This window comes from Mus musculus, chromosome 18 (assembly GCF_000001635.26).
Source record: "Mus musculus strain C57BL/6J chromosome 18, GRCm38.p6 C57BL/6J".
NCBI classification, from domain to species: Eukaryota; Metazoa; Chordata; class Mammalia; order Rodentia; family Muridae; genus Mus; species Mus musculus.
Genome location: NC_000084.6, coordinates 54098537 through 54108083, shown reverse-complemented (window position 1 = coordinate 54108083; position 9547 = coordinate 54098537).

Genomic DNA, 9547 nt, shown 5'->3' with positions numbered 1-9547 from the left:
AACAAACACCACATGAGTCCGTCTTAGCAAAACACCATGTGAGCCTGCATCACATGACATACCCAGAAACCTCCACTTCAGACGCAGTTTTGTTTGTTTGCTTTTGGAGTCAGGGTTGCACACAGTCCAAGCCTTGACCTCCCTATGTAGCCAAGAACAATCTTTAACTCCCTTAGTTTTCTCCTGCCTCTGTCTCCCAAATGCTGGGATTACAAGTCCCTGCCACCAGCTGTAGACAATGGGACTGAGCAGTAATAGAATGGTATGTACTTAAAAATAAAGCAAGATGGCTGTATGAGGTGACGTGTACCCATAATCCCAGAACTTGGGAGGAGAAAGCAAGAGGACCAGGAGTTCAAAGGCATCCTCAGCTCTATAGGGAGTTTGAAGCCATCCTAGGCCACAAGGAGCCTCTTCTCATGACAATTTTTGGTTTTGGTTTTGGTTTGGCTATATAGACCTGGCTGGATTTGAACCTGGAGAGCTAGCTTTTCCTGCCTCTGTGTCCAGATTGTGAATTAACACCCTGTGTGCCACTGCCGCTGGCAACAACTGTCAGTTGAGTTAATGATGTAGCAGATGTAAAGGTAACTGAGGTAATGTATGTAAAGGCACAGCATAGTGTTTGTTACAGAAAAAGCACTAATATTTTAATAATATTAATGATATGACTATCAATTATATATAATTATAATAAAATATTATTAATTGTACAAATATAATTTAATAATTAATACTAGATTAATAATGGATAATTGATCATATTAATAAATTAATAATGAAGACCCATTAAAAATTGCTGCAATCAATTTTTCTCATTTGTCATTTACTAAATCCTCATTTTTCTCTTCCAGTCAAGCAAATATGTTTGAACACATACTTATACATACATCTCACGTCTATTTTCACTCACAAAACACATTTTCTACTTTATCCAATGAAATAAGCATTCAAATACAATTTTTTAAAACATTTATTATATTTTGTTTTATGTGAGGACACCAGAGAGGATGCCAGGTGACATGGACGTGGACTTACAGGCAACTGTGAGGCACTGTGTGGGTGCTGGGAGCTCAACCCACATCTGCAAGATCAGCAAGTGCTCATAACTGCCGAGCCACCTCTGCAGACCCTCAACCATTTAATAAAACAACAATGAAAGAACACTGCCTGCCATAGGAAGAATGTTAGGCTGGTTGGCATGAAGTTTAAAGTCTACTCATGCGTTTTTCTTCATAACGTACATTATTTCTTTTTTCTCTGTATTTCAAGAAGTTTGCACTTGAAAGCATCAACACTTTGACCCACGTTACGTATGTCATAGCTTCCGAAACTTCTGAGTTCTTACTCTCACCCTCTACTTTACCAAATAAAAGACATAATGTTTTCTGGAATTATCAAATCTTTGGCTGCTACATGAAGTTTGATTCCTTTATTTGGAGTTTGTTTTATTCCTTGTTTGTTACTTTTATATACTCAACCTCTTGAACAGCGGTTCTCTCAGTCACTGGACGAGCAGATTCATCCTCACCCAGATGCAAACTTGCACGTAGCTTCAGCCTATATCGATAGCAATCATCTCTGCCAATCAGCCAAGTCTCAAGGCCGCTCAATCTGCCTGTTATTAAGCCCCTCCCTTATTCTTGGTACACACTGAAACCTGAGAATGATGCCCCTGAGTATGCACAATCTAGAGTGGTGTCTGCCTTGCACAGTTGGTTGTTGTCTCTTCCTACACTAGATGTGCACTGCTCAGTGCTGAGGGCTTTAGCAGGAGGAGTCTGCACATAGCCTTCATCTCTGGGTTGAGCATCCCACAGAAGAGCCTCAGGAAAGGATGGAGCCAGGAAGACCCTCAGGTGAGAGAGGGAGGCCGTGTAGAGCCAGTGCACAGTCCGCTCACCTATGTAAGGCAAATGTCCAGCAGGGGCCAGTCCATGGAAAACTCTGTGAGTCCCTTAAATTAACATTTCCTAGCTTTCACTACGAAGACTAAAGCCACCTCCCACAACACCATCGTCACTCTCCTATTTGAACATACTTTTCCATTTTTCTACTTCATTGCACCCTGTGAACCTTCGAGACTCCTTCAGCATTCCCTTTGTTTCTAAAAAAAAAAAAAAAAAAAAGACTGCTTTTCCCAAATCTTTACTCAAGCTATATGAGATAAGAAATTCCTGCTCAGACTCACACAACCTTTATTGTCTTTTTTAATTATAAAGTTCAGTCTCTACGACCAGGTTTCTAATTTCTCCAGAGTGAGAACATTATCGTGGTAGTTACTCAGTACCTGATGTCTGGATGACTGAATTACAAAAACTGTTGTGGTTTGAGTAAGAAATGCTCCCGGTGGGCTCATGTCCTGCATACTTTGTCCCCAGCTGGCATTGCTGTTTGGGAAGGTTATGGAAGCCTCAGTTTATAGAAGGTTCTGGAAGCTTACTGGAGGAAGTATGTCACTGGCAAGAGCTTTGAGATTGTATAGTTTACCTCAATTTCCTGTTTATTTTTTCTCTCTCTCTCTCTCCCCTCCCAATTTCTCTTTCCTGTTTGGATGAAATGTGACCAATTTGCTTCCAGCCAGGCTAGTCACACAGTTCCGCCACCCTGCCTTTCCTCCAAGATGAACTATATCCATCCCCTTCAAAACTATAAGCCAAAAAGTATATTTTTTTTTCTTCCCTAACCTGCTTTTTATAAGGGCATTTTATCACACCAACAGAAAAATAATATAAAAGTCAATGATATTTTTGTGTAATAACCAAATATGTTAATATAGTGACATCATTGTGAGATATGTTTTCCTTTAGATTTCACATTGGAAAACATCTTAGACATCAGAAGGTAATGTTGGCTTTGCAACAAACTTAAAAGGTGTAATTTGGCTTTTTTGCAAATTTTTTAAATATGATACCTTAGAAATGTTTACACTCAAAAATTAAGGTTGGTCAGCCCAGTCTCTGATTAGCTCAAAATTACTCCTTTATTTGAGAAATAATAAAATACAGAATTGTACAAATGGAAGATGGCCCTTTTAAAGGAAGACTTACAAATGCCACGGATGATTTAAAAAAAAATAGCCCTCAGCCATATATTCATCATATATTCAAAAAAATAGCCCTCAGCCATATATTCAATCAGGTCATGTGAAATCTCTAGTCTTCCTTCCGGAAGATAATGAAGTTTCTGATATACTTTATGCTTAGCTGTGACTATCTTGAAATATATCAGAGTATTTATCCTTTTCATAGAGAAGATCACCTTGAAAACAGAAATAGAAAATTAGTTAAAAGAACCAAGGATTCCCTTTAGAGACGGAAGAGGGCTGATAAGAGGGCTCCGACTCCGAGATTACGGATTACGCCTTTATTTGACAAGACTTTAGTGTTATAATTTCTATTTGATTCTCTTTCTTATAATAATGTCTGGTTTTCTGACAAAATTTTCCCTCTTGCTATGTTTTTCTGAATATGTTAATCATAGCTACGTTATCATCTGTGTTTGATCATCTCCCTATCTAGAACATCTAAATCTATTTTTACCACTTGGTTTTCAAGCTGCGGGTGATGCTTGTGGCTAACTTATTAGGGAGTTGCATTACTTATAAAACACACATGAAGAACACGTGGAAATGAGAGACCAAATCATTTGGGTTCAGACTCTATCTTAGTGAACCTGACCTAAGGCTGAACTTGAGTTAACTAACAAACTGGCACCTAGCACCAGTTTCCTGGTTATTCCCCCAACAAACCTACACCTTCGAGTTGAAAGCCTGCCCCGACACTTCACTTCCTAACAACCCCCAATCAGGAGGAAAACAAAAGTTAAGTTTATGGTTTGGCCCCCAGCACAGGCCAATTATGTTAAAGGCCACAGTGGCCCCCCAATCAGATGTGGACCAGGCTAGACACCCGCTTCTTGCCTCTATAAATGCTTGCCTGAAACTAGACTCAGGGCTCCACCTTCCTGCTGTGTCAGGGTCTGCACGGAGCCCAAGCTCCAGCTTGAATAAAGAGACCCTAATGAGATTGCATAGGAATCAGCTCCTGGGGGTTTTTGGGGGGCTCATGAACATTTCCTGACACAACAGAAAAGCATAGTTGCTTCCACAACACCTGCCTACAGACAGGTCCCTGCTCGCCCATGAACAGGTGAAGAAAACATTTACTTTTATTTTGATCTAATCAGAACTGGGTTGACCAAGCTCCATTGCAGTCTTTGGGAGGTTTTGGTGTTTAACTTCCCTTCATTTTTAGGATGTGTCTTTGTGAGGTTCTTAACTGATGAAATAAAGTTTTTGCTAGTGGCCTTCTTCCTCGTAATATCCTGATATCATCAACTAAAATTCTGTTCTAATCGTCTTACAGAGCTGATTGTTTTCAAGCCTTTGCTCTTTCAGGATTCATTTGCCTGGGTTTCTTCCTGATGTGCAAGCATGTCTCTGGTTCCTCCCCAAAAAAAGTGGGGGGCGGGGAGCAGGGAGGAGTATCCTAGAGATATGTTTAAAACAAGATCTATTCAAATCTAGACAGCACTGAGACTAAGCCATTGTGGAGGCTGATGATTGAATAAAAAGTGAGCTAAGCAATACAACAAAAGCAAGACAAAGATTGACCATTCGTTGGAGGAACTTATGAGAAAATAGAACATTATTGTTTTCTGTACCAGTCAGGGTTATCCAGAGCACTAAAAAAACCATTCACACTCACACACACACACACACTCACACTCACACACACACACTCACACTCACACTCACACACGGGTTATCAGATGAACCTGAAGTAAGCCTTACATCCTGAGAAGATGGCTGTTCCAGAGTGAGAAGTGTTTAACCCTTTCTCCTCTCCTCTTCATATTCTTTCTCACCTGTCTTTCTATAAAAGAGCATACATTGCTGTTATACCCTTAGAAGCAAAAAACTGCTATTTCCTTCCTGAAACACTAGTCAATCTTAAACAGTAAGCTTTCCCAGTGGATTAAGACTTTCCCTTGAGCTGTGGGAGTTTCCCCTCATAGTTGCTCAAGCACCAACCACAGCGCAGGTGTGCCCAGTGCACAGCAGATGAATGCAACTAAAGCCCCCAAATTTCCTGCATATCCATTGTGGGAGTCGCAATTTAAAGTCTATGAAATAGAAATGAGTAAGACCCCGCAATGACTGAGAGTAGTCAGAGTTCAGAGGTATTAAGAGATTTAAAGATCACCTTGCAATTCATCTCAGAAAAGAAATACCAGCCCCTTGTCTCCCTTTAAAGTCCTCTCACTCCAAAGCTATGCTGCACCCTTTTCTACCTTTTTCACCTACCCTGAGAGACTCTGCCCACCTCTGGCTGGTTACTTACCCATTTGCTTATGTCTTTTTAGTATCTCATACCATAGTCCCCAATATCTCAGAAAATAATCACGGACATCGCAAACACAAGTGACGTCATGAACTCAGCAAATGGCATCATATGACACGTTGTCCTTCTTTGTGGATATTATCAGTTGTCTCAAAGTCCCCGCTTGAATTTCATTTCAAAGCTCATTTCACTGGACATTCCCGAGCAGAAGCAGCTTCAGGCACTACTGGATCAGCATGGAGCTCATGCACAAAACCACAAAACCACTACAGTGTGGCCAAAAATCCTGACCTTTTCCATCAGCATCAACCCAGCGCATTTCCCGGGGTCTCTAGTACCATTTATATGTGGATATACATATATATACATACATGGATATGTATATATATATATATATGTGTGTGTGTGTGTGTGTGTGTGTGTGTGTGTGTATTATAACTCGTACATTTTAATACCATTTAAATGTGCCCCTTATATTTAAAAAAGCAGTTCTGTCTCTTAACTATATTTACTTTATATGAATTTAATCCTCTCCCAAACAAGATCTTGTCTCTTAGCTCACTGTTTTTAACATAAAGCTCTATTTCTCCAAGGCTCATATAGCACACTTCTTTAACTTTTTCCTTTGGCCTTGCCACTGCTGGCTATACCAGCAGACTAACACATACCTCTACATTTCTCAGAACACCAAGACAGAGGAAATGCAATGACCTGACTTCAATCAATTCACTACCCTTTCCTGATAGCAACTTAAAGCATGGCTGAGGTAGTATGGGTTTTGAAGGATAAAAGTTGGAAAGTATTACTAAATAATAATACAGTTTAATTGTGACCCATGAATGGATGGGTGAATGATTAATACATGCATGTCTGAGTACTCTATACGCTATAATGTATAGATCCATTTAAATAAAATGATGAAAAGATAGTCCATGTAAGTAGGAAAAATTAAAAAAAAAACAGTGGGCCTCTATTAATATTAACAAGATAAATGTCAAGACAGGATTACTAGAGATAGAGAAGGGATATTTCATAGTTATAATTAATACCTCACATATATATTAATATCAATGTATCAAAAATAAATTCATATGCTTCCAATAACAGAGGTTCAAACTCCTAGAAAGAGTAATCACAAAATTAAAATAAGGCACAGAAAAAGATTTACAACTATAGTTGGAAACTTCAAAAGTGCTTTTTTAGTAATTGATATAAAAATATTGGTCACAGTAATGATGATACAAAGCACTTGAACAACACTATCAACAAGTTAAATGTAATTGGCATTTACAAAAAACCATATTCAAAAACATTGTTTCCAAGTTCATATAAAAGATCAAATTACCATAGGCTAAACATCAATAGTACAGCAGTGCCATGGGAAGGATATTTCTGTGTGTGGGGGGGGTGGGGTATTTACACACATGCATATAATCATTTTAATTATCTAATATTTATACCAATAAAGATACAGGAGGTATAATCTGAGATAAAAAAAAACCTGCTAGCTCAGCAAGGTGACTTTATTTTCCTAACTTTATACAAAGTTTACAAGTCTGATTCTACAAATAAGCTGCTAGCTCTTTAGGAATCTCTGTCTGTGTCACTCTATGAAGCTCCTTGGCTCACTTTCCTAGAAAACTCTTTTACCTTTGTCCTGCCAGCTGTTTCTGGGTTGTTCCTGTAAGCTCAAAGAGAAAAATCACTATCATTTACCCAGAGCCCCTTCCATAAAGGCTCTTCCAAGTGTGTATGGGGGGTGGGGGGACACTTTCAATCAAAGTTTCAACTGCTTATAAAAGAAGCTCCCCTCCACACAGCATCTTGATGGGGCCTGAACTACTTCACCTTTATGGTGGGATACTCAAGGCCACCAGCTGACTTTGCCTCTAGTCATAGAGAAAAGAACACAAGACCTCTCCCCAGAAACTTGCCTTAAAAGAGGCAGGAACACTCCATTCTTTGGACCTTTCTATTCCTTAGCATTCTTATCTGTGGTGGCTTTCAGAGGCATGCCCTAACTGCCTCTCTGCAGCACACCTGACTGCATCTGACAAATGCAATAGCTACTCTTTTTTTTTTTTTTTAGAATAAGCACCTAAACAAGAACTAATCAAGAAGTCAAAACAGAAACTGAGTAATAATGAATAAAATTTACTTGAATAATAATGAAGGTATATATCAATTTGTACTATACATGCTGAAACAATGGTTGAAAGAGAATTCATAGTTTTCAAAAGAAGGAAACTGTAAAATTATGACCTAACTCAAAAAGACAGAAAAGAGGAAAGAGCAAACTAAATACATTAAAAGTAGAACAAAAATAATAAAGAAACCAAAAATCAGTGAGATCTGGTTTATTGCTATCTGTTAACAGATAGCATTCGGAAAGGGGATCAATTCCCAGCCTTTTGGTGAAGACCAAATGCAGATAAGAGAAGGAAAACCAAAACCTGTTTTCTTGGAATTATTTATAAAATTGGTTATCAGGTCAACTCAACTAATGGAGAGACAGAGAGACAGAGAGAGAGAGACAGACAGAGAGACAGAGAGAGAGAGAGAGACAGAGACAGAGACAGAAACAGAGAAAACTAAAAGAATATCATAAACCATGAAATGTATTAATTCCTTGTTTAAAAAAAAGTTCCAAAAGTGACATAGAAGAAGTTGAAAATATGTGTAGCTCTGTTAAAGGGAAATCCTTATAATCCAGGTTGGTAGGATTTGGCCCTCCAGGAATGTTTATATTATGTTAATTTCTTGATGCCTAGGCTATTAGACCACATTTGAGGTTTGACCTCAAACCACAACCCAGGCTGCTGACAGGCCACTGCTGCGCAGATTAGAGCACACAGACCAAATCTCCTTGGGAAGATTCAAGAAGCCAGCCCCTCACAGCTGCAAGATAAATTGCTGACCTTTCTTACCCTGGCTCCTGGTCACATAAGTTGGGTCAGACTATGTCATGTGGCACACTATTTCCTGCCAGTCTTCTCTGAAGGCTCTTTCTTTGAAGGAAAGTCTCTCTCTCTCCCTTCAAGGCCCTGGTCATGTTATCTCTGATCGAATGCTGTATCCATCCTAACTGATCTCCCACTTTAAGATTTGACCATGGCCCCCATGATCATGAAGTTCTTTCTCTTAATAAAGTCCACTCTAATGGATGTTTCTGTGTGAGCTTCTTCCTCAACCTGTCAGTGTGTCTCCTGTTATAACATATACACCTTCATCTTTTCTCTTTTGAATATTTTAAAATAAATGAGCTATTCAACTACTTGAGTGGCAGATGTTAATCCTTCCACATCATATTGCAACAAGCAGAGACCCACCAGCCAAGAAGATACTTGACAATCAGACGGTGTCCAACATAACCTGGCTATTTTAAATCCTCCACTAGTTCTTTAAGGGAGACATCACTCTAGCCAAAAGAGATAGAACAACTAAAGCCACAAGTCCTGCTCTGGAATTCCTTGCTCTAGTCATGACTGCTCCACACAACCTGTGCCTGGGTAATCTATAGATGACTCTGCTCCCCCACAGCTAGTCTCACTCAAGCAAGAAGAGGAGACCTTCAGTTAAAACCTAAGCAGAAAGTCTGTGATTGTACAAGGCCAAGGCCGAGGACTAGCCCTATGTAAGGGTTGTGATTGGTAGATACCAAGCCTGTGCTGTCATTCATGAATATACCACTCTTCATTTACATAACACATCCATGCACATCAGCAACCAAGGTCTTTTCCACCCATGCTCCAGTTCCCAAATAATAACAAAGTGGTTTATTATTTATTAAAAAATGCCTAAGCCTTAAGCTAGGTTTGTTTCCACAATCTTATAACTCAATTATCCCATTTATACTAATCTGAGTTCTGCCACGTGGTTGGTTACCTCTCCTCAGTTTCAAATGTCAAACTTCCTCTGAGTCTCGGTGGCAACAATTCCCACATCTGACTTTATCCTATAATTCCTTTCTACCTGTCAAATATCCCACCTTCTACTCTACCCCCGTGCAATAGGCCACAGGCCTTTTATCTTAACCAATCAGGAGGTACCTTAGGCAGGCAGGGAAGAACAGAGACACATCATTACACAGTGCATCTAAACATTATCCCTGCATACATCATTTCTTCTGACTATATAACCAAGCCTACTTTTGAACCAGTTGGGAGATGCCTTACTGTTCTTCCCCCTGGCATAGCAACAAT